The sequence below is a fragment of the Mobula hypostoma genome, chromosome 17 (genome assembly GCF_963921235.1).
Source record: "Mobula hypostoma chromosome 17, sMobHyp1.1, whole genome shotgun sequence".
Lineage (NCBI taxonomy): Eukaryota > Metazoa > Chordata > Chondrichthyes > Myliobatiformes > Myliobatidae > Mobula > Mobula hypostoma.
The window spans coordinates 57,131,048-57,158,167 of record NC_086113.1 but is presented as its reverse complement, the minus strand read 5'-3'; the positions used below and the strand labels follow the sequence as shown (position 1 = coordinate 57,158,167).

Genomic DNA, 27,120 nt, shown 5'->3' with positions numbered 1-27,120 from the left:
TCAATCCCTTCCCCTCTCTCCCCATTTGTCCCAGCTCTGGTGGAAATTCATCTGCTTGAAGCAGTATCAACGTTTCTCTTTCCAGAGAAATTGCCTGACTTGCTGAGCGTTTTCAACATCTTCAGATTTTATTTCAGATGTCCTACATCTGCTCTATTTTAGGCTTGCCTTATTAACTGGGTAACCGTGCTGGAAGCTGGGTGTCAGAAATTTAGTTTTTATGTATTTCCTGGTGGAGGCTGCTGAAAATCAAGTATGTCTGTTGTGTAGGTGGGTGTCAGGTAACTGCCATGGATAAATGTACTGTTCTTAAGAAGCTGACGTCAGGAATCCCACAGAAATATTCCCCCATTAGAATTATTTTCACTTGAGACAGGTTTGTAAAATTATGGCTTATGAATATTTGTGCGTGGTTTAAAATGCTGACTGCCAGGAAAAGATATGAGTTGTCATAGGTGCTCATACACTTTGTTGAATAAAGGTTAACATAAACAGAATATAATTTGTGTTTAGTACGGGTGAGGGATTTGTCCTTGGATGACCATCTTCTACTATTTACCTCGATCACAGTGTCATTAAGTGAGGGTGGTTGTTGATGATTCTAGGTTCAGCTCTGTTAATGTTTTCTCATGGTTAAGCATTATGGGGCTGTGTTCATCAAGACCTCGACTACAGCTAGGCTCGCATTGGGGAGAGAGAGAGAGACTGACTATCTCCCGTGAATATAATTTTGGCAGCATAGTTCCACAGCTGGTGGAGCCATTTCCTCACAGCTCCTGTGACGGGTTCCAAACACAACCTCGGATGCTCTCCATGTGGAGACTGCACCCTCTTGCACTTGCTGTATGAGGTTCCCCCTGCATCCCAGCGACCTGCCTTGGGAAGGTTAGTTGGAGATTGGAAATGGTTTTTGTTTGTGTGTGAATGGGAGAACTGGGGAGGAGTGGATGGGAATGTGGGTAGAATAAAGCAGGATTAGTGTAGGATTAAAGTGAATGGGTGCTTGACGACTCAGGCTCAGTGACTGAAGGGTCTGTTTTCATGCTCTATGGCTCAATAGCTCTGATTTAGAAATCCCCTCAACATCAATATGCTAATGATGATCGTTAATCGGACCATTTGTAGAAATACAACAGAGATTACAGCAGATCAGGGAAAGATATATATTCTGGCATGTGACTTGTTTTGTGACTTTCCAAGACATTTTCAGCACTGATTGATTGGACTCTCTTGGTACAGTTCATTTGGTTGCTGCTACAGCACTACTAATAAAACTGCTGCTTGGTCAGTCTCTCTGAACCAGCCTCAAATTCCACTCCTTCACCACTGAATGACTAAATTGTGTGCTGTTTCAACAATGCACTAGAATAAACTTGCTAAGAGCTCTTTATTCATAGTTTCCAAACAGAAGGTATTCACCAGCGGCACAGACAAGGGCAACACCACCTAGGAACATGACTTTCCAAGTCACCTAGCATCCAGTCTGACCAGGTCTTGTTCCTCCTTCAGTGCCACTGAGCTGTGAATATTTTGTCAACACCCATGTGCAACCCCCCCCCCCCCCGCCAACTGCCTAATGGCATTTCATTTTCAACACAACAATTCAGGGGAAAAGTTCATCCCCTTAGTATAACTGCTGACCAATATTTCAAGTATGTTTAAATAGTCAGATGTATGTATTTGCAATGTTAGTCTGGATTGTCATCATTCACGTAACGGACAGATGCGGTTGACAGAGCTGTGCCTGCCTTTGCTGGACACTCTAAACAGGAGTCAGGCTGATTTGCTGAATATCTCCATTTAGCTCAGAAATGCAATCTTGAAATGTGCTGTGCCTCTGCCATTCCAACCGACCTTTCCTCAGCTAACTCAGTCAAGCTAATGGAAGGTTGAAAAAACAGTATATCCTTCGTTTAGGCACTTTGCAACTTTTCAACTCAACTTCAAGTGCACCAGTTTGACGAATAGCTACAGTTCCCATGTTTTCAGACAGTTTATGGTGCCGTTGAACCTACTGTCACCATTTATGGCTGCACCTCTTCTTGTCCCTTGCCTTTTACCCAGAGACAGACCTCTCCCTGTCTTCACCCTGCCACCACGCCCTCTCCTCTGACTGTTTCTCTCTTTGACTTTGGACTTCGTTAAAACCTGTTGGACGTACATCTTCTTCCATTTCTGGAAGAGAATCATCCGGTAATGTTAACTTCTGTCTCTCTCTTTACAGGTGCTGAGCATTTCCAAGAGGTCTATCCCTCATCTTCTGTCTTCACCCTAGAACAGTACAGCACAGGAACAGGCCCTTTGGCCTGTGATATGCTGAACTCATCAAGCTAATGACACCTAATCCTCTCTGCCTGCATATGGTCCTTATTCCTTCATTCTCTGCATAGTCATGTGCTCATCTGAGACTCTAAAAATGCCTGTATTGTATCTGCCTCCACCACCACCACTGGCTGTGCATTCCAGACACCCACCAATCTCTGTAAGTGCACTTGCCCTGCATCGCTCCCTTGAACTTTTTGTCCTTACCTACCTTCTGGAAGGAGGGTGAGAGGGGAGAAGAGGTCTCACTGGGCCAATGCCTCTCTACCATCATTCACCCGGATGGGATACTCAGTCCATCACCTGTTCTGATTCTCATTACATTCCACCCATTAATCCTCAGGATCTATCCTTGACCACCTCCTGTTCCTCATCTCCGTGCTGTCCTTTATATCTGTTCCCACTATGACATCCCACTCTACCCTGCCTCATCATCTCCTCTCCTGAACCCCAGGACTGTTTTTACAAGTACCAGGTTACTGTACCCGTCACCTGTTTGTGTGCAAAATTGCCTTTGATTAAATATTGAAAAGACTGAGCCTCTGCAAGTGGCACACATCACAGTTGCTGTTCCCTCACCATCTACCTCACCCCCCTGTGAATCGGGACGATTTTGATGACAGCTTTGGTGTGCAAGGCCCTGTATCTTGTCCACTAGTGGGAATTGGAGGTCAGCTGCCATGCCAACCACTCATCAGTGGTTTAATGTGCTCTATGAAAATGTCACACCATCTCTAGGTCATGTTGGCTTTGTTCTATACACCCTACAGAGGATATACCTTTAATGTTTTTAATGTGTCTTTGTTATGTGTTTTTTGTGTGATGTGAGAGACAGAGAAAGAACTAGATGTGGAAGAGAGTGAAATAAGACTGAAGTCCTGAGTTGGAGAATAACGTTACCTTGACAAGTTTGGTCTGGCCTTATTCCAATACTACTGTTGTGTTCTGGGATCCAGGACTCTCCTATTGTGATTGCAAGTTATTGAGAAGGCGCCTGACAACTTTCTGTCCACGTTACAATGGTATGAATGAGGGTGGGGAGAACAGGACATCCCTGTATCCCACTTCCAGTTGGAACAGGGCCTTCAGAGCAGCATTGGGGTACAAGGAGGCCAGATCTACAGAAGTTTCCCTTCTAAATAATTCATGTGTCTGTTTAGTAGTCCTCTGAGATTTAAATTTAAAGCCCAACCTGACTGTGGTCCATCCAGACCCAACTCATTTCAACCAATATGGACCAGCTGTAAACCCCAACACAACTGTGCCCAGTCTGTTTCTGGCCCAAACTACCTTATTCTAATCAGTCCAGATCAATGTAAACCTGACACAATGGTGACCAATCCACAACCTCCCGAACCCTGATCCTAATCCAAACACAACATAAACTTGACTTCACTGTGGCTTATCTAGACCAGACCTAAAACACAAGCATTTATAATTGCTGACCCAACCATCACAGACCAGAATCCCACCACAGCCTTGCACCAAACAACACGCACAAAATGCTGGAGGAGCTCAGCAGGCCAGGCAGCATCTATGGAAAAGAGTACAGCTGATGGTTCAGGCCAAGACCCTTTGGCAGGACTGGAGAAAAAATGCTGAGGAGTGGATATAAAAGGTGGGGTGAGGGGAGAGAGAAACACAAGGTGATAGGTGAAACCTGGAGGGGGAGGGATGAAGTAAAGAGCTGGGAAGTTGATTGGTGAAAGAGATACAGGGCTGGAGAAGGGGGAGTCTGATAGAAGAGGACAGAAGGCCATGGAAGAAAGAAAAGCAGGGAGGAGCACCAGAGAGAGGCGATGGGCAGGCAAGAAGATAAGGTGAGAGAGGGAAAAGGGGATGGGGTATACTGAAGGAAAGGGGCGAGGGGCATTACTGGAAGTTTGAGAAATCGATGTTCATGCCATCAGGTTGGAGGCTACCCATATGGAATATAGGGTGTTTTTCCTTCAACCTCAGTGTGGCCTCATCACAACAGTATGCGATGATAAACATATTGGAATGGGAATGGGAGTTAAAATGAGTGGCCACCAGGAGATCCTGCTTTTTCTGGCAGACAGAGCCTAGGTGCTTGGTGAAGTGGTCTCCCAATCTACGTTAGGTCTCACTGATATACAAGAGGCCGCACTGGGAGTATTGAATACAGTATATTATGCCAATAGTCTCACAGGTAAAGTGTCAGCTCACCTGGAAGAACTGTTTGGGGCCCTGAATGGTAGTGAGGGAGGAGGTGTAGGGGCAGGTGTAGCATTTGTTCTGCTTGCCATACAACACGTGACTCAGCATTACAAACCCCACTGTACTTGTTTATTAAAGTAGTGTATTCGGTCATGAAGAGCCAGGCTGACATGATCCTAAAGAAATAATATTTTCCAATGCTGCTGCTGTTTATTAGGCCTTTGGTTCCCAGTGGAGCAGAGGACATTGATGACCTCCCGTCTCCATCGTCCAAAGTTGATGGGATGGTTGGAGTTCATCAATGTTTCTGTATCTACCGTACAGGGGATTGGTCTATACAGATTCAGCAGAGCCCTGTTGGCCGGCCTTACCCATTTCCACCTCCCGCCACAGGAACGTAGAGTTTGGACTTTGAGAGGCAATTTTCCAAGCTAGACCTAGCCCAAATCCAACACCCACTATCGGGCTGCTATGTTCTTTCCTGGGAAAACCAGTGAAAGTCAGTGACGGATCTGCTGTTGGGTCTGAACCTCACCCTCTAAAGGTGCTGGCCATTATTCTCCATGTAAGTGCTATCAGATTTTCCATCGTTCTCTCTCCTTCCAAGCCCACACATGCATACAGACAGTAAACAGAGCAAAGTGGCACCCCAGATTCACAGACATTTTCTAGTACCACTAGTTTCCTGGCACTGGAGCCTGCTCTCTGCTCCCTCCCCACCACAAACCCCTCACACACCCCCTCAGTTGCCCTTTTCTGACTGTCTTTGCAGTTCTGCTACGGAGCTATCTACAGTTGACAGAATCTTAATTTCATGTTAGATCAGCAAATCAAAGCCTAATTCAGTGTGGAATATTACCTTCACTAGACTTGCTTGGTCTGTGAGTTTAATATTTCCGGAGATATCAGAGCTATGAGATATGGCTACAGTTTGGGCTGCTGGCAGCATGAAAGCAGTGACATCATCAGGTCCAGACTTTGCCGGGAGAGTCCATATTACAAAAGTAGGTGGATATTCAGGGTAGGAAGTTCCTTAAAGGTACTGGCTATTTGCATGTCTGAACTTGTCCAGCACAGGGTTCAACTACTCCAGGGTACTTTATTTAATAAAAGAAAACTGGGGAAATCATGACTCGTATTTCATTTTAATTTTTTTATATGCATTGTCAGCTTTCTGTTTTTGGAAGGAGTAGTTGCCACAGCGTGAACGTGGTTGAATTCAGGGGTATATGATGCTGGTCTCTTTTCATTTTTCACCATCTTGTTTACAGTTTGCTTTTGCAGTGCAAGTAAGAGAACTCCTGACAACAGAGGGAGACATTTGCCTGAGCTCTAAAATAATCTCTGTCCTTGTTTTCACTTCTCATTATTTTCCCATCAGTTGACTTCTATTACCCTTCTGAGCAGTTCTCTTAAAACCATTACAATTGCCTCAGTTAATAAAAATACTCTCAAACTACCACTGGTTCTTTGGCCAAGTACATTCAATCTGTCATCTAAATACAACTCATTATTTACTTTATTACAGTGCCTCAGGGTTATGTCAATGGCATTAAGTATTAGAGGGCATAATGATAATTTTAAGTGTGGGCTACATACAGTGTATTTTGCTGTTCTTAAATGGTTGCATTTTTGTAAGTATTCCTTGCAAGTGAAGCACTTTCAGTTTTTTCAGTCTTTCAGTTTTAGCAAAAGAATATCATTAAATATCAGTAGGAATTAGCCACACTATAATGCACCTGGACACTTATTTATGCTAAAGGTAGCTGTAGGTCTTCTCCAGCTTACAAACACATGATTCATGTACAGCCTGTTGTGTTCGATATTGAGGGAGAGTGCAGAGCACACCAAGATGACAGCATGCAGGATATTCCTGAACTTTATTGATAGCCCTGCTTGTACTGTCTATGAACTCTTTCCATGTGGGAGTAGCTAACTGAGTGGCTTAGGAACAACACTACTAACCACCACTACATCTTCTCTTCTTCAAGAAAAAAGAAAAACTAGCTATGTATTTCTTGTCTACAGAACTGTATTGAAGTTCTAGTTACTGAAATTGAGCAATTGCGTTCACTTTATCCATAGTACGTAACTTATGCTCCTTACATAAACATAAAAAAGAATTGCCAACATTGTAACTGTCTTTCTTTGTTTTTTTTTACGGTCTCTCTGTCAGTGGAGAGCACACCAAGATGCCAGCCTTGCAGGATATTCTTGAACTTTATTGATAACCCTGCTTGTACAGTAAGTGAACTCCTCCCATGTGGGAGTGACTGAGTGGCATAGGAAGAACGCTATTAATTACCACTACACAGCCCATACATAGGGGCAAAATTTTGGAAGATGGGCAGAATGGTTTTGCAGGCTGCTAGCATCTTTTGCCATGTGGGATTTTGGTTCACAGCTATGTTTCCAACAGGCAAGCTGCCTGGGTTATGAATAGTTCACAGGAACAGACCTCACTGTACGCTGCTGCGGATATGTACCATGGCATCTAGTTTTCCAAAGGGTTTGTTGTAATACTTGTCTGTGATTATGATTTCCTGTAACAGAAGGGTTATTTCATTTGCATTCTTGCTGGGTAGTCAAAACTGTATGAAAGAGTAATTTGCAGAACTGATGTAATGTTGAAATGACAGTGTCCTTTGACTGTGGGCAGTTGTGTAAGATGGCCACTGGCAACTCTGCACTTGAACTTCACTGCAATTAAAAATTGGAGACATTATAGCTGTTGGCAGCTCTGACTCCCCTTTATTCACTAACTCTTCAGATCCAGCTCCTGTTATTTCATCTGTTCGTTGCAAGTAAACCCACAGTAAGATAAATCAGAGCAACTGATACACATGCAAGAGCAGCAAAGAGATACCTTTCCCAGTGTGATGGATATACCGCTGGGCTTTTCTCTCTCTTTGTTCGCTGTAATAGTCACTGCAGTTATTTAACTGACTACAGAAGCTTTGTGACTAGTTGTAAAATCTATCCATACTATCCTTTGGCCAAAGGACCGCAGTTATTTATCTAAAGGCAAGTGGACAGGAGAGTGACGATGAGAAGCAATGGCAGGTGTTTCACATCTCCAGTGACTCAGGTTTGATATCCACCTTGGGTGCTGTCTGCATGGAATTTGCACATTCTTCATGGTTTCCCTAATTGCTCTGGTTTCCTCAAAGGTAGATTTATTGGCTGCTGCCCTACTATTAGGGTTTGAGGGTTGGTGGAAAATAAGCAGATCAGGATGGAGTTGATGATAACAGGGAAATAAATGAAGGGATAGAATTGATGGGACTTCTCGGACTCACCAACTGTGGCAGGGTACATTTCTTGTTGTAGCAATGAATGGTCATTATGTGTTGGGATTGGAATGGGAAGCTCTTCACAGGCAAGAACTGAACGCCTGTACTGTATACCCAGTGTTTGTTTGTATTGTATTTGGTTCAAAGAGATTAAGAAAGCTAATGCACACTTGGTGGTTGCAGTTTCTGCCTCCGGCATCTCTTCTAGCTTTTCCACTATTTCTCCTTGTTTGCAGCAACCACATTCCAAAACGCCAACCTTTGTGTCATCTGCTTGTTCTTGCTGTCACTGCTGTTGCAGTAGGAGCATGACTTCCTTTGACTTCTGTGCCAAGCTGAAGAGTGGACCCTCACATCCATTAGTCTGCTGACGGGATCCCACCTCACATCAAGTTGTTTTCACCTCTCACCCTACTGGCTGCTCGCTTCCTCTATATAATAGTTTGGACAAGTACAACCCACAAGCTGGAATTACATGCTAGTACGTGATCCTAATGTTTGGATTCCATGATCCATAAATAATACCAGCATTATTTGTGATAGCAGCCGGCTGGTGGCATAGTGGTATCAGCACCGGACATTGGAGCAAAGGCTCCCGAGTTCGAATCCAGCCAGCTCCCTTGCACGCTTTCTGTCGGTGCTGGGTTGAGTGTTGAGCTAGCAACTCGGCCTTGTAAAAATAAGAAAGCCTACTAAAAAATTGCCATTATGACGGCGTCCACTCGGAGTTAAGGGCTTTCTTCTTCTTATTTGTGATAGTGACAGTAACACTTGATTCTCTGGTCTCCACCCGGTCTGGGCTCCTGTACACATCCTCAGTTTTAATCAGCATTATGGAGAGCTTCCCTGAGTTTTCCCTTCCTTGAAGGTGCTCCTGAAAACCTTCTTCTTTAACCAGGCACTTTGAATTTTTCTCTATATTCCAGCACCTGCAGTCTCTTGTGTTTTGATTAAGTTGTGTAGTTCATTGTCAAATTTTGCATATTCAACTTCTGTGAACCTTTGGATCATTTTTCTGTTTGTAAAGGTACTATAACAGCCAATTGCCACTTTTGATAGTTTCATCACTGCTATTTCTGCTGGGGGCCCACAACAGATATCGGCCATTAAGCCCTTTGGGTTTGTGTGTTATTAGTAACTGGGGTTGCTATTAACACTAAGGTTGATTTATTATTATTACCATCACATGTAGAGTGAAAACATTTTCTTTTGCATGCTATTCAGCAGATCTTCTCATACATCAAGACACTGAAAAGAAAAACAGAATGCAGAGTGCAGTCTGCGGTTATAGAGAAAGTGCAGAGCAGGCAGACAAATAAAGTGCAGCAGCCACGACGAGGGAGATGAGGAGATCAATAGTTTGTCTTTTAGCATATGAAAGGTGTCATGTGTCTGGAAACAATGGAATAGATTTGCCAGGCTTGGCAATGAGCTTGCAGACGTTTCTTCACCAGTCGAGGTGATACCCTCGGTGCGTAGTTGCTGGTGTTTCTCTCTGGGAGTCCTAAACAATGGAATAGAATCTGTCCTTGAATCTGGTGGTACGAGCTCTTCTGCTCAACAGGAGAGGGGAGAAGAGAGAGAACAACTGTGGTGGGAGGGTATCTAGTTGCTTTCCCGAGGCTATGGAAAGCTTAGACAAAGTCAGTGCGGAGGAGGTTGGTTTTCTCTAGAGTGGAACTCAAATTCAGCTCTTTAACAGGAAACCAAGAACTCTACAACTGGATTATACCAAAGGTTGGCGCTAATGGATCTAGAGATTTTAAATATACCATTTGATCTTTCTTTTCCATTGGCAATTCATAATGCACTAAAGAAGTTGGTTTTGATTTCCATGCTATGAACATCCAAACTACAAATTGTATGTAATTTGTAGGATTAATAGAGAGAATGACACTAGTTCAGTGATTCATTTTTTAATCGCACTGCAGGTGTCTGTGAAACAGTGATCGTAATGCTGGAAATTAAATTACAGTGGGCTGTTGGAGGAGTGATGTTTCACACAGTGAAGGGTATAAAATTAGATAAGTTTTCCATAGAAACATAAAAATGATTCTCTTTCTATAGATGAAACCTTACTGTTTTTTAACTTTTATTTGTTGTGAAAAAGGTTTAGATGTGAATAAACTGTACAGCAGTTAAATATATTCTAAGTACATTAACGTATTTAGAAATTTAATATATATTTATTTTAAGGAGATGAGAAGTTTTTCCAGGTTTTTAGTTAGCATCTCCTTATGGTGACCAGATGTACATTCATTGAGCCTATTATGTTTCTTCTTAGTTATTGTTCTTGCTAAACAATCACCATTTTAAGTAGATTTTGAAGTCCATTCGCTTAGTAAAGTGTGAATAGCCAGCTGTATGTGTCCATGAGACTGTATGCCTGGCAATCTCAATTTAGTTCCTCATAAGTTTATAGTCCAAAATCACTGCTGAGCCAATCTTCAACTTGCCCGAAGTTAAAGGTAGTTGGTTGAGGAAAGAAGCCATCAATCTAGAGTAGATGAAGGGTCTCAGCCCGAAACGTCGACTGTACTCTTTTCCATAGGTGCTGCCTGGCCTGCTGAGTTCCTCCAGCATTTTGTGTGTGTTGCTTGGATTTCCAGCATCTGCAGATTTTCTCTTGTTTGTGATTCTAGGGTAGTAGTGCTTTACAACATTAGGAATGTATGCCTTTACCTTTATCTCACAATCATAATTCACATAATAAATAACTGGGACCACTTGAAGTCATCAAAGGTGAAAAGTAGAACACCATAATTTGTGTTGGTCAACTCATGACAAAGTCTGATTCCAAAAGGAAACAAAAAATGTGATCTTTTACAGACAATGAATGTTTGCAATGATTGTCTCAGATTTGCTAGCACCAATATTATTGGTGGATCTTGAGATCCATTTGAGAAATATGGAGCAGCACATAATTTCCACTTACCTATGACCCCTTTCCAAGCTACTATATGGAGAAGGTGTGGCACTACTTTGTTGAAATTATGTGTTGAACTCTTTAAGTTAATTATTATGGAGAAAATAAATTTTTTGGATCACAGGTAAATTGCCATTGTTGTTAGTGTATCCAGTTGATATCTACCAATTGAACTAGTCTTGCCTATGCCCACCTCTTATATGTTATATATTATTTTACATATAAGCAAATTAATAACAGTTTAAGCAAAAAAACCCCAAAATATTGGGAATGCTGGAAATATGAACCAAGTATGAGAAATGTTCAGCAGGTCAGGTAGTATCTGTGGAGAGAGAAACAGTTAACACATTTTAGGCCAAGGGTCTTCCATTACTCTGTTTCTGCCAAAATGCAAAGGTATAAAAATATAAATGCTCCAGAAGAGTGAGACCAGGATTGCCTATTGCTCTGGATTATGTGGCAAACATCACATCAACCAGCTTGATGTGGATTGGGCATCTAAGTAAGTCAGGCTGTATGACAGTGGCTGGTTTCCTTCTATAAAGGGCAAATATGAGCCAAGAGGTTTCTAAGACAACCAACAGCATAATGGTCTGTTTTGCTAATTCATTCTTTTGTAGTAATTTCAAGTTCTCAATCTGTTAGGATTTGAACTGCAATGTCTGTCTGTTACTATAGGCCTCAGACATGTTCAATGAGGCCTCTGGATTACTATACCAACATGGAGTAGTAGAACCCAAAGAAATAGGAGCAGGAGTAAACCTGGCTCTTCAAGCCTGTCCATGATGCAATTTGGTCATTTGTAGTCTACCCTGGAGCTCAACTCTTCCCCGGTGCGAGATCCCCACAGCCCCAATCCCCACTTTCAAAAATGTATCACACACACTTTAAATGTCCCGGCCTCCACAACTTTCTGGGACAGGGTATTCCAGAGATTTATCTCACTCTGCGAGAAGAAATCTCTCCGTACCTCCAATTTAACTGATTAGCTTCTTAACTTAAAAACATGTATCCTTGCTCAAAAATTTCCCACTAGTGAAAATGTCTCAACATCTACCCTGTCAAGACCTGTTAGATTCTTACTTGCTTCAAATGATTACTCCCCAATCTTCTCAACTCCAATTAATACTGACACAGCCAATTAAGACTCTCATTATAGGGCAATCTTTTTTTTTCAGGAACCAGCCTGATGAATCTCCTATATAATATAATGCTACTAAATAGTTTGTTAGGTAAGGAACCAAAATTGTGTGTAGTACTCCTGATATTCCCTATAGATCAGTAACAAAATTTACCTTTTTTTTAAACTCTAGCCACTTTGTAGGAAAGAGCAATAGAAAGGTGTGGTGAACAGCGATTAGCAATTACTTAATATTACTTACTGGACCTGAAACAAACTATGTATTATGTATTGGCCTCAGTCTAGAGTACTCTGATTGTACGAACAGTGGCAATTTCACAAACTTTAACACCTTTTATTTTCTGATTTGAGCTTTGAGTTTCTCTCTCTCCCCAGAGTTGCAAACACTAGTTTGGCCCTCTTCTACACTTCCTGGTCCAAGGGTCATGGTTGTCAGCAAATATGGCAGAATATTGGTTGATCTTTTCACTCCACTATTCTGGCTAGTTCATATAAAATGCTTTCAGGCAGTCATCTGCTGAAACTGTTCAATGTTCTGGGATACTCTCGAATGTAAACAAAACACCCAGTTACAAGCTACCGTAAGATCTCGTATTAAACCTATTTCCCTTTCTCCTTCATTCTCTCCTCCTACAAGTGTAAGATGCCCATGGAACTTTGGTTAACAAGACTAATCAGCTGCCTTTATTACTTTCTTCCCTTCTCCTGTCCACCACACTGCCATGGACTTTGTTTTTGGTTCTAATTGTGCTTCATGGTATAATATTTGTATAATTTTAAATAATTTATGTTTAATTTAAGTTTTTCTTCTGAATGTTTTGTCTTTAATGTTATGTGTCCTTGAAGCTCCTTCAAGTAAGTTTTTCATTGCACTTGTACATAAGACAATAAACTCAACTTGACCAGACTTGAGCCAAATGTCTAAAATCTTCCTCTGCACTGGTCTGAACCTTCATTTTTCATCAGTTTCTATCTCCTCTGGAAACTCATCCCCCTCATGTGACCACCACCTGTTTCCCAAACCTCTGAAATTTACTTCCCAAATCTCTTCTCCCATCTACCCCATTTGTTTTAAGACTTGCCTCTTTGACCAGACTTTGGTCATCTGTCCTTATATATCCTTATATGGCTTGGAACCAAATTTTGTTTGATAATGTTCCTGTGAAATGCCTTGAGATATTTCTACATTAAAGATGGTATATAAATAGACAATGTTGTTGGGTCTTGGATGTCTTGTAGGCCTTTCAAAGGTCACTAATGCAACGGAGATTCTGCCTGATGCGAGCAGCTTGTTGCAGACTGGAACAGTCTGTTTACCTCTTCTGATGCTTTGTGTCCGTGTCCTGTTAACGAGGTGCTTTTATAGTCTGTAATGTGTATGTACTCAGAATGTTCTATGAAGGGCATAGGGTTAGATAATATTTTAAAGCTATAGATGCTATATAAAGGTCAAAACATTACAGCTACTCGCAACAGACATGAACCAGGAAAGAAAGTCAGCTTTTCTGGAAGAGTTTTGGAATATTTTAGCTTATTAGCAGATTTTGCTAATAACCCAATTTTGGGTTTAAGCACTTCCTTTCTTCCATTTCCGCCTCTCCCCACTTTTCCTTTTTTAAAATAAAGATGTCTGGTTTTTTTATTATTACTTATTGGTTTCTTGGCAAGGGCAGAGATAAATCCAAATTCCATGCCCCATTAATTGGCAGCTAGAATTCAAGTTTGACAGATCTATATCCCATGGTCAATCATCTGCTTTTGGAGAAGAAAGAGGGGGATTCATAGAATGATAAGTGTGATTGCCCTTCAGGCAGACAGTCAGTGTCCTGCAGCCATAGCCACAGATTATGGATATGTGAATAAAATGTGACTTCATTGTATATTTCACCATTCATTTCAAGTATGTCATATCCTTGAGTTAGATTATGATAGGGTAGTGGTTAGCGTATAATCACTTTACAGTGCCAGTGATCACCGATGGTGGTTCAGTTACTGCTGCTGTCTGTAAGGGGTTTGTACAGCACTTTCTCCTGTGAACATGTGGGACTCCTCTGGGTGCTCCGGTTTCCTCGCACATTCCAAACTCGTACGGTTAGGGTTAGGGTTAGTGAGTTGTGGACATGCTGTGTTGAATGCACGGCAACACTTGTGGGATGAACCCAGCAAATCCTTGGACTGTGTTGGTCATTGACAGAAAACAATGCATTTCACCGTAAGTTTCAATTTTTCGATGTACATCTGACAAATAAAGCTAATTTGATTTAATCTATGTCCGTTCCACCAGAGGTTTGGGTCTGCAACTAGCTGTTCAAGTGAATGCAGTCTTGAACTTTACTGACCCGGTAAGGAGATTGCCAGTGTCTGTAATCATTGAGTAATTTTTAGAAACACAGAAACATAGAAAACCTACAGCACAATACAGGCCCTTTGGCCCACAATGCTGTGCCGAACATGTACTTACTTCAGAAATTATCTAGGGTTACCCATAGCCCTCTATTTTTCTAAGCTCCATGTACCTATCCAGGAGTCTCTTAAAAGACCCTATCGTATCCGCCTCCACCACCATTACTAGCAGCCCATTCCACGCACTCACAACTGTCTACATAAAAAAAACTTACGCCTGACATCTTCTCTGTATCTACTTCCAAGCACCTTAAAACTGTGCCCTCTGGTGTTAGCCATTTCAGCCCTGGGAAAAAGCATCTGACTATCCACACGATCAATGCGTCTCATCATCTTATACACCTCTATCAGGTCACCTCTTATCCTCCAGTGCTCCAAGAAGAAAAGGCCAAGTTCACTCAGCCTATTCTCATAGGGCATGCTCCCCAATCCAGGCAACATCCTTGTAAATCTCCTCTGCACCCTTTCTATAGTTTCCACATCCTTCCTGTAGTGAGGTGACCAGAACTGAGCACAGTACTCCAAGTGGGGTCTGACCAGGGTCCTATATAGCTGTAACATTACCTCTCGGCTGTTAAACTCAAACCCATGGCTGATGAAGAATTTTCGATCTACAAAGCAAGGTCTCCTTGGATCCCGTTCCTCCTTACTTTCTCAATAAGCCTTTACATGAAGTACCTTATCAAATGCCTTGCTGAAATCCATATACACTACATCTACTGCTCTACTTTCGTCAACGTGGTTAATCACTTCCTCAAAAAATTCAGTCAGGCTTGTAAGGCACAACCTGCCTTTGACAAAGCCATGCTGACTATTCCTAATCACATTATGCCTCTCCAGATGTTCATAAATCCTGCTTCTCAGGATCTTTTCCATCAACTTACCAACCACTGAGGTAAGACTCACTGGTCTATAATTTCCTGGGCTATCTCTACTCCCTTTCTTGAATAAGGGAACAGCATCTGCAACCCTTTCTGGAACCTCTCCCCTCCCCATTGATGATGCAAAGATCATTGCCAGAGGCTCAGCAATCTCCTCCCTCGCCTCCCACGGTGGCCTGGGGTATATCTCGTCCGGTCCCGGAGACTTAACCAACTTGATGCTTTCCAAAAGCTCGAGCAATCCTCTTTCTTAATGTCTATATGCTCAAGCTTTTTGATCCACTGTAAGTCATCCCTACAATCGCCAAGATCCTTTTCCGTAGTGAATACTGAAGCAAAATACTCATTAAGTACCTCTGCTATCTCCTCGGGTTCCATACACACTTTTCCACTGTCACACTTGATTGGTCCTATTCTCTCACGTCTTATCCTTTTGCTCTTCACATACTTGTAGAATGCCTTGGGATTTTCTTTAATGCTGCTCACCAAGGCCTTCTCATAGCCCCTTCTGGCTCTCCTAATTTCATTCTTAAGCTCCTTCCAGCTAGCCTTATAATCTTCTAGATCTCTATCATTACTTAGTTCTTTGAATCTTTTGCAAGCTTTTCTTTTCTTCTTGACTAGATTTTGAACAGCCTTCGTAAACCACAGTGCCTGTACCCTACCATCCTTTCCCTGTCTCACTGGAACATACCTATGCAGAATGCCACACAAATATCCCCTGAATATTTGCCACATTTCTGCCATACACTTCCTTGAGAACATCAGTTCCCAATTTATGCTTCCAAATTTCTGCCTGATAGCTTCATATTTCCCCTTACTCCAATTAAACACTTTCTTAACTTGTCTGTTCCTATCCTTCTCCAATGCTATGGCAAAGGAGATAGAATTGTGATCACTATCTCCAAAGTGCTCTCCCACTGAGAGACCTGACACCTGACCAGGTTCATTTTCCAATACCAAATCAAGTACAGCCTCTCCTCTTGTAGGCTTATCTACATATTGTGTCAGGAAACCTTCCTGAATGCACCTAACAAACTCCACCCCATCTAAACCCTTTGCTCCAGGGAGATGCCAATCAATATTTGGGAAATTAAAATCTCCCACCATGACAACCCTGTTATTATTACACCTTTCCAGAACCTGTCTCCCTATCTGCTCCTCGATGTCCCTGTTACTATTGGGTGGACTATAAAAAACACTCAGTAGAGTTATTGACCCTTTTTTGTTTCTAACTTCCACCCACAGAGACTCAGTAGACAATCCTTCCATGACTTCCTCCTTTTCTGCAGCCGTGACAGTATCTCTGATCAGCAGTGCCACGCCCCCACCTCTTTTGCTGCCGTCCCTGTCCTTTCTGAAACATCTATAACCTGGCACTCTAAGTAGCCATTCCTGCATTAAAATAGACACATCTCAAACTGTCGGTGTGAGCGTATCCCTTCTCCATCACCTACCTATCCTCCCTCTATTTGTGAGCCAACTGCCCCTTCCTCCGCCTCTTCAGTTCGGTTCCCACCCCCCAGCAATTCTAGTTTAAACTCTCCTCAATAGACTTAGCAAACCTCCCTGCCAGGATATTGGTCCCCCTCAGATTCAAGTGCAACCAGTCCTTTTGGTACAGGTCGCACCTGCCCCAAAAGAGGTCCCAATGATCCAGAAATCTGAATCCCTGCCCCCTGCTCCAGTCCCTCAGCCACGCATTTATCCTCCACCTGACTCTATTCCGATACTCACTGTCGTGTGGCACAGGCCGTAATCCCGAGATTACTACCTTTGAGGTCCTGCTTCTCATCTTCCTTCCTAACTCCCTGTAGTCTTTTTTTCAGGACCTCCTCCCTTTTCCTACCTATGTCATTGGTACCAATATGTACTGCGACCTCTGGCTGTTCACCTTCCCACTTCAGGGTATCGTGGACATCCTGTGAGGGAAACTACCATCTGTATTTCTTTCCTGCCTCCGCAGAATTGCCTGTCTGACCCCCTAACTATAGAGTCCCCTATTACTGCTGCCTTCTTCCTTTCCCTACCCTTTTGAGCCACAGGGCCAGACTCTGTGCCAGAGGCATGACCACTGTTGCTTCTCCCAGGTAGGCCGTTCCCCCTCAACAGTACTCAAACAGGAGTACTTATTGTCAAGGGGGACAGCCACAGGAGTACTCTCTAGTATCTGACTCTTGCCTTTCCCTCTCCTGACTGTTACCCACTTACCTGTCTTCCGAGGCCCCGGTGTGTCTACTTGCCTATAGCTCCTCTCTATCACCTCCTCACTTTCCCTGACCAGACGAAGGTCATCGAACTGCATCTGCAGTTCCCTAACCTGGTCCCTAAGGAGCTTCAGCTTGATGCACCTGGCGCAGATGTGGCTGTCGGGGAGGCTGGGAGTCTCCTAGACATCGCACAACTGACACTCAGTACAAAACACCGGCCTCACAGACATACTTACTGTTTCTATTCCTCACAGGTAACTTACCTTGCTTCGACCTGTTATAGCCTAAGCACTGTTGAGCCAAACCCCTACCACTCCGTCGATGACCGCTCCGCTAAGCAGTGTCTCCCTTTTATGCCTGAAATGCCTGAACCTTCCCTGCTATTTAACTCACGATTGGTGCTCTGGTTATAGCCACTGATAGATCACGTACAATAGAATAACGCTCTCAAAGCTCCCTTTTAAAATAACTGCCGCTGACCTGTGGGAAAACCCTCTTGGTAAAGCTCTGTTGGCACCGCTGATAGGCCATGTACAATGGACAAACACTCTCGAAGCTCCCTTTTCAAATAAACGCTGCTGACCTGCGAGAAATTCCACTCGGTAAAGCTCTGTTGACGCCGCTGATCAGCCATGTACCCGCTGCTGATAGCCCACGTACCTATTTTAGTGGTTGTGTTATATTTTCTGACCTCAAAATATTAAACTAATCCAAAGACAGACATGAGAGTCCGAGCAAGTATCATGTGATAGCGTATATACAATTAATGTATTTTTACACATAGCCTGTAAAATAGTATTTAAATGAACAAGAATGCTTAATCAACCTATTACATATATCACTGACGTCCATGAAACAAGAGACCCCATGGAATGAATGATAGAACATCAAAGCCTAGAAGCCCAACCCTCATTCGCACAAACATCAACCCCCCTCCTCCCCACCACCCATTTGTGCCAGCAGAAGCACCGCCCCACCCCCCAACATGCAAGCATCAGCAAAAGCCCCCTAAGAGGCCTTGATTCAGAGTCCATCTAAACTACAGTCCATAACCCAACACTTTGGTGTCTCAGGCCGATTGATTCTCATTCTCTCTCTCTCTCTCTCTCTCTGTCTCTGTCTCTGTCTCTGTCTCTGTCTCTCTGTCTCTGTCTCTCTGTCTCTCTCTGTCTCTCTCTCTGTCTCTCTCTCTCTCTCTGTCTCTGTCTCTCTGTCTCTGTCTCTGTCTCTCTGTCTCTGTCTCTGTCTCTCTCTCCAGCGAAGGAGAGAGAGAGATCGCTCCTGCAACAACAAGAGCAGGAGTAAGCTATTTGACCCATTGGTTTCCTCCTGGCCCTCAGAAGAACAGTCCCAAGCAGCAATATCATCCATCTTCTCATTTCCCTCTATCTCTACAATTCATTCTCTTTTAAATAAGCATGAAATATTAACCAGTGAAAGGCTAAATTTTCATCAATGCTATGAGCCCTTAACACACAGAGTGATCAGGAAATGGAAAAAAGTAATGGGTGCATAATTCCCAAAGATAAATGGTTGCTGTATTTGTGGAGAGGATGATGGGCTCTTCCTGGAGGGAAACTTTGTTATTATCAAGAGGTCTTGTCATACAAGGTTACCAAATTGAAATGGCTTTGCAGCAGAACCTCATTCCAGGCTTACTTCCCAAGTCTGAGAGATCCAATTAGTCTTGTCTGACAAAACTAAGTTTAAAGCAGAATTTATTACAGTGTTTTTGTTTCAATAGTGCATCACTAAATCATGTTAACTGGAGTCACAATTTTATACATACTGCATGAAAAAACTTGTTAAGAAAGTATTCACTTTGTCTTGAATCTCAACAGAATTAGGGAAGGAAAGGAAATGATCTAATCAAAGGTGCAAACATATGGCTCACATTTCTGCAAAGTACACACTGACTGACAGTGTGAAAAGGTTAAAACAGCAACAGTAGTGTGTGCAAGGTGTTAAGAAGGTGCCCTTTTGTGTAGATTAGTGCCTGGAAAATAGACCCATTTGTGCGTTGACTTCTGCGGACTAGAGCTATTTTACATGTGTGAGATTGAATGGCCATTCTTGCCAGGTTGGTTACTGATCATAAGGTCTTGGCCCACTTCGTCTTAGTGTGCTTGATTTCTGCCTGATGTTCATCTGAAGAGATCATTCAGTGCACAATATGTTTTTCTCACAGAAGTTAACTAATAAAGGTACAACTGACAACCTGTGTTGTTCATTTATGGCAGAACAAGGAAGAAACCCCACGGCAAGTGTCTTAGGCCCAGCCATCTTCAGTGGTTTAACACACGACCTTCCTTCAATCACTAGTTCAGAAGTAGAGATGTTTGCTGATGATTGCACAATCTTCAGCAGTATTCATGACTCCTCAGATAATGAAGGAGTGCAAATCCAAATGCAGCAAGACCTGGACAATATTCACGTTTGGGCTGATAGGTGGCAGGTAACATTCGTGGTACGCAAGTGCCAGATAATAATGATTATCCAGCAAGAGAAAATCCAGCAATCAGCACCCTGATAGAGAATGGTACTTACCATTGCTGAACCCTGCCCCCGCCAATATCAATATCCTGATGGGGGGCGGGGTTTACCATTGACCAGAAACTGAACTGCAGTAGCCATGTACACAATGTCAGTACAAGGACAGGTCAGAGACTAGGAACTCACCTTCCTATTCCCTAAAGCTTGTCCGTCTTCAAGGCCCAAGCCAAGAGTGTGATGGAACACTTTCCACTTGCCTGCAGAGTGCAGCTTCAATAACATTCAATCTCAATGCCATGAAAGACATAACAGTTCACTTGATAGGGACCCCGTCCACAACCACTCACTCACTCCACCGCCAATGCGCTGCAGCGGCAGTTTGTACCATCTGCAGGTGTAGCAAAAATTCATCAGGACTCCTTTGATAGCTCCTTCCAAATCTTCGAGCTCTACCTCTACCAACTAAAAGGACAAGAGTAGCAAATGCATAGGAACACCATCACTTGGAAGTTGCCCTCAAACCATATAATAAGACCATAAGATATAGGAGCAGAATTAGACCATTTGGCCCATTGAGTCCACTCTGTCGTTTCATCATGGCTGATCCATCTTCCCTCTCAGCCACGATTTCCTGCCTTCTCCCAAAATACCATCCTGACCTGGAAATATATCACTGTTCCTCTGCTGTCACTGTGTCAGAATCCTGGGACTTTCTCCCTAAAAGCATTGTGGATCTACTCATATCTCAAGGACTACGGCAGTAGCTCACCAACATCTCTGCGAGGGTAATTTGAGATGGGCAATTAAACGCTAGCTCAGCTGTGAAGGCCCCTGTTCCTTGAATGAGTAACAAACTATGGCAAAGAGACACATCCCTTCTTTATGGCATTAAACAGGTGTTGTAGACAGTCTTAGTGCCTAGTTGGGTGACCCATAAATAAAAGCAGAAAGGATAAAAATAATGAGGTGTCCAGATGTCAAGATAATTCTTTCTCCACATGTTTCCAGTCAAGTCACTAAAAGCTAACGTGGAGATGTCGGCAGGCAGTTAGAGATGAGATGATTGACACTTATTGCTTGAGGACTTGACAACATGAGTAAAGATGTCTTATTATAATTACGGGTTTGGTGAGATTGCACCTGGATTATTGTGTACTCATTTTGGCCTCCCTGAACAAAAAGGGATGTGCTTGCATTAGAAGTAATGCAATGAAGGCTCCAGAAAAGACAGATTTTCTGTCTGAGAGGATTCTCTGTTGACTAGGCCTCGGTTCTCTGGAGCTTAGACCATCGAACAGTATAGGAACGGGCCCTTTGGCCCAGAAATTATTTTATTTTCATTTTTATTTTGAAGAGATGCTGTGCGGAATAGACTCTTCCAGCCCTTTGAGCCGAGCCGCGCAGCAATCCCCGAGAACCCTAATCACGCGATAACTTACAACGACCAGTTTATCTACCCAGTGTATCTCTGGACTATGGGAGGAAACTGGACCAGAGGATATAGAGAGACTCCTTAAAGGATGTCGGGATTGAACTCTGAACTCTGGCACCCCCCCCCCAGCTGTAATAGTGTTGCGCTAACTGCTACGCTACCGTGGCGCCCAACGTTGCACCAAACTAGTTAAGCCAGTAATTGCATGTCTGTCTAAACTGTTCCCTTCTGCCAATGCACTGCTTATCTGAGAGCCTCTTAAACACATCTATTGTATTTGCCACTACTACTGCCCCAGCAGTGAATTGCAGACATGCACCATTCTTGGTGCAAAAATCATATCCCACATATCTCTCCTTCTCACCTTAAAAGCATGACCTCTAGTGTGAGACATTTCATCTGTTGGAAAAAGGGTAGTGGCTGATCATTTTATAGATGTAATCTGATAAAGTTTGATCAGGTCTCTCCTCAGCTCTGCCACCTCTCTTTATAATACATGCCCTCTAATCCAGACAGCATCCTGCTAAGCCTCCTTTGCACTCTCTGAATGACCTAACTGAGAAGTACCAGATTCTCAGAGGACAGACACAGGGAAGGTATTCTAAGGAGTCTAAAAACCAGGCTCACAGTTTACATTCAGGAGTGACAGGAATAGAAATTGCTTCACTCAGAGGGAGTGAATCTTTTGCCTTGTATACTCTGGCGTTCGGTAGAGACTGACCTCATTCAGAGGTCGATTGATTTCTGGGTATTTGTAAATGGAGATGGTGCAGAAAACTGGTGTTTGAGATGGTCTGTGAAGCAGGTATGGGGTGCTAAATGATCCCCTGGTTTTATTTATTATAAGAATGGAAAGAAAAACCATCCAATCTCAAGTTGTGCCCAGTCCTCTGGTTCCCATTGAAGCCACAACACTATATATTGAGGTGCCTTGCTGTCAACTAGTTTTGGATCAGGCTCTTCCATCCTTCTCTGCCGAAAGTCTGGCAATTGGAGAAGGGAAAAAAATAGGGAAATCAAGCAGATTGGAAGTTTTTGTCGGTTAAAGACAGACCAACCCAGGGAATTTTTCAAAGACTTCTAGGGTCAGGATACAGTCTCGGCCACAGAGATACAAATCCAGGTGGATGCCAGCCAGCATGTACAAGGTCACACTAACGTCAAAACAAGTCATACCAGGAAATACTAAACATGTTAGTCACAACCAAACAGTTGATTTGTCTGCCTGAGGATTTATTTGTGGAAAGATAGACAAAATATTTTTTGGGGTCAAAGTATATCCATTTTATTCTGTGCAGAAGGAACATACTTCTGTCTTCCATATGGTTATAAGAGGGAATTAAAAAATAGGATGACTAGGCCACTTGGTCCCCTAAGCCCACCCCACTTTTCAATATGATTGGGGCTGATCTCCTCTGTGCTAGTTCCTCAAAGCCTTAATTTCCTTGATTGACATATGTCAGTTTTGAAGTCTTCGACACTTCTGTAATGACCAACTTGGCTCACTGTGTCAAAACATCGTGAGTTCAAGTCCCATCGAGAAATTTACAGGAGTACAAAAAGAATATTGCACCATTACAATGTCACTTCAGGCACAATTTTAAACAAATGGCTTGTGTAGGTGGATAGATAAAGAGGATTTCAGTGCAATATTTGAAGAGAAGCAAGGAGCTTCCCTAACTAAACTTACTTCCTGAGGTTGAGGTATCCAAGAACTGACTGACTGGTTATTTGTCTTAGTTGCTGTGTTTGCCAACAGATCAATAGTAACCACAACTCAGGAGTGGTTATTTCATTTTGAGGTGCTTTGTGTGCTTTGAGAAGTGACACCATTCCAACTTCATTAATATAAATTATTTCCAAATAGGAGTGTGTCCAACTGGGTGGTGTTCTCCCTCTCCTATATGATAGCCTCTCAATTGCTTCGTGGAGCGTTGTTTCTGTAAAATGAGGCATTGATGCTTTGCAAGAGAACATTTTGAATTGATTAAAGATTAGCTTTATTTTTTACATGTACATTGAAGAGTACAGTGAAATGCACCATTCAAATCAAGCCAGCGAGGATCGTGCTGGGTGTTTGTGTCTCAAATCCAGCCAGTGAGGATCGTGCTGGGTGTTTGTGTCTCAAATCAAGCCAGTGAGGATCGTGCTGGGCGCTTGTGTCTCAAATCCAGCCAGTGAGGATCGTGCTGGGCGCTTGTGTCTCAAATCAAGCCAGTGAGGATCGTGCTGGGCGCTTGTGTCTCAAATCCAGCCAGTGAGGATCGTGCTGGGTGTTTGTGTCTCAAATCCAGCCAGTGAGGATCGTGCTGGGTGTTTGTGTCTCAAATCCAGCCAGTGAGGATCGTGCTGGGTGTTTGTGTCTCAAATCCAGCCAGTGAGGATCGTGCTGGGCGCTTGTGTCTCAAATCCAGCCAGTGAGGATCGTGCTGGGTGTTTGTGTCTCAAATCCAGCCAGTGAGGATCGTGCTGGGCGCTTGTGTCTCAAATCCAGCCAGTGAGGATCGTGCTGGGTGTTTGTGTCTCAAATCCAGCCAGTGAGGATCGTGCTGGGTGTTTGTGTCTCAAATCAAGCCAGTGAGGATCGTGCTGGGTGTTTGTGTCTCAAATCCAGCCAGTGAAGATCGTGCTGGGTGTTTGTGTCTCAAATCCAGCCAGTGAGGATTGTGCTGGGTGTTTGTGTCTCAAATCAAGCCAGTGAGGATCGTGCTGGGTGTTTGTGTCTCAAATCAAGCCAGCGAGGATTGTGCTGGGCGCTTGTGTCTCAAATCCAGCCAGTGAGGATCGTGCTGGGTGTTTGTGTCTCAAATCAAGCCAGCGAGGATTGTGCTGGGCGCTTGTGTCTCAAATCAAGCCAGTGAGGATCGTGCTGGGTGTTTGTGTCTCAAATCAAGCCAGCGAGGATTGTGCTGGGCGCTTGTGTCTCAAATCAAGCCAGTGAGGATCGTGCTGGGTGTTTGTGTCTCAAATCCAGCCAGTGAGGATTGTGCTGGGTGTTTGTATCTCAAATCAAGCCAGTGAGGATTGTGCTGGGCGCTTGTGTCTCAAATCCAGCCAGTGAGGATCGTGCTGGGTGTTTGTGTCTCAAATCCAGCCAGTGAGGATCGTGCTGGGTGTTTGTGTCTCAAATCCAGCCAGTGAGGATCGTGCTGGGTGTTTGTGTCTCAAATCAAGCCAGCGAGGATCGTGCTGGGCGCTTGTGTCTCAAATCCAGCCAGTGAGGATCGTGCTGGGTGTTTGTATCTCAAATCAAGCCAGTGAGGATTGTGCTGGGCGCTTGTGTCTCAAATCCAGCCAGTGAGGATCGTGCTGGGTGTTTGTGTCTCAAATCCAGCCAGTGAGGATTGTGCTGGGTGTTTGTATCTCAAATCAAGCCAGTGAGGATTGTGCTGGGCGCTTGTGTCTCAAATCCAGCCAGTGAGGATCGTGCTGGGTGTTTGTGTCTCAAATCCAGCCAGTGAGGATCGTGCTGGGTGTTTGTGTCTCAAATCCAGCCAGTGAGGATTGTGCTGGGTGTTTGTGTCTCAAATCAAGCCTGTGAGGATTGTGCTGGGTGTTTGTGTCTCAAATCAAGCCAGTGAGGATTGTGCTGGGTGTTTGTGTCTCAAATCAAGCCAGTGAGGATCGTGCTGGGTGTTTGTGTCTCAAATCAAGCCTGTGAGGATTGTGCTGGGTGTTTGTGTCTCAAATCAAGCCAGTGAGGATTGTGCTGGGTGTTTGTGTCTCAAATCAAGCCAGTGAGGATTGTGCTGGGTGTTTGTGTCTCAAATCAAGCCAGTGAGGATTGTGCTGGGTGTTTGTGTCTCAAATCAAGCCAGTGAGGATTGTGCTGGGTGTTTGTGTCTCAAATCAAGCCAGTGAGGATTGTGCTGGGTGTTTGTGTCTCAAATCAAGCCTGTGAGGATTGTGTCCACTAGGTACCACACTTCTTATGCCAGCGTAGCATGTCCACGACTCACTAACCCTAACTGTAGGTCTTTGGGATATAGGAGGAAACCACCGTGGTCATGGGAAGAATATACAAACTCCTTATGGGTACCGATGGGAATCGGAATCTGAATCAGGTTTAATATCACCGGCATATGTCATGACATTTGTTGTCTTTGTGGCAGCAGTACAATGCAATAGAGGGAAAAAATTGCAAATTACCATAAATAAGTAGTGTAAAAATAGAAATAAAAAAGTAGTGAGGTAGTGTTCATGAATTCAATGTCCATTCAGAAATTGGATGGTGGAGAGGAAGAAGTTGTACCTGAATCATTGGGTGTGTGCCTTCAGGTTCCTGTAGCTCCCTCCTGATGGTAGCAATGAGAACAAGACATGACCTGGGTGATTGGGGTCCTTAATGATGGACACTGCCTTTTTGAGGCATTGCTCCTTGAAGATGACTTGGATACTACAGAGGCTAGTGCCAACGGTGGATCTGACTGAGTTTACTGCTGTCTGCAGCTTATCTTGATCTTGTGCAGTAGCCCCCACACCCTCCATACCAGACGGTGATGCAGCCAGTTAGAATGCACTCTAAGGTACATCTGTAGAAATTTGCGAGTGTCTTTGGTGACATACCAAATCTCCTCAAGCTCCTAGTGAGGTATATATCAGTGATATATATAACTGGATGGCACTGTAAAGTGATACACTAACCGTTTTACTACCTTGCTGCCCCGGTACAATTAACGTAAAGAAAGATGTCCCTATTGTGTTTACTGTATTTACTATTAATAGATTATATTCTTTGAATAGAAAGACATCGTAGATTTACATTAAAGTTAATTGGACCAAATAGAGAATTTGGGGTGTTAATTCACCAGCATCTTGGCCCTTTCTCCCCGTACAACACTTGATTCTGTCAGCACGGTGAGGATGAGAAAATTGGCAGCCTCATTGTGGACAGTATTTGTAAAGTTCTGGATAAGGATGCAGTGGTCCTTGCTGCAGCTGCATAAGGGAGGGCCCTCTGAACTATGGGCTGTCCCCAGGGGCAGATACTGACATAAACACCAAGTGTTGCTGGAGTTTGTCAACTTGATGAAAGAAATACTTTGAGCTGTCTGGAAGTTGTTGGTCTTCCAGTACCAGGAGACGTCCATAAAGCAGGGGCTGCCAACCTGGGGTCCGCAGAGCCCTCGGTTAACGGTAGGGGTCCACGGCATAAGAAAGGTTGGGAGCCCCTGCCCTAAGGGGATGCTGCTGAGTGACGTGCTCAGGAGCACATTATTGATTTGTTTATTTTTATTTAGAGATACAGCTCGGTAACAGGCCCTTACAGCCCAATGAGCCTATGTCACCCTGTTACAGCCATGCGACCAATTAACACATGTATGTCTTTGGAATGTGGGAGGAAACCAGAGCGCCGGGAGGACACCTGCGCAGTCATGGGAAGAGCATAGAAGCCCCTTGCATTCTGCAGTGGGAAAGGTACCCGTGGATCGCAGGCGCTGTAAAGCGTTACGCTGACCGCTACAGTACGGTGCTGCCCTTACATGCTGGGATGCACTGAAGCTCTGTGCAGCCAATATGAAGTCTCGTGGAGAAGGGCTGCAGTTTAATGTTCTGCTGAGGAGGAGATGGGTCCTGTAAACCAGCCAGACATACACATGAGGGATGTGCTGTTAAAAGAGGCCATGATTGTGTATATACTGGTGGAGGATACACAGCTTATTGAATGTAAAGAAAACCACGTGGTGTATTGTTGAATATATTTTCATGAATAAAGTTCAGTTTTGAAATTTAAAAAGAAGACACTGGATTATGTCAGCTTCAGTAAAACAGAGTAGCAGGCGGAGAATCAAACTGGCAGCTGACACAGAGCTGTCCAGTAGTGTTTCCAGTGAAGAAGAA

At 43.6% G+C, this 27,120-nt stretch overlaps 1 protein-coding gene across 4 annotated transcripts in view; it reads left to right on the top strand.

Annotated features, from left to right (window-relative positions):
• LOC134358048 (ataxin-1-like) overlaps positions 1 to 27,120 on the top strand; it is a 478,119-nt gene that overhangs the window by 24,323 nt on the left and 426,676 nt on the right. The window lies entirely within an intron of this gene.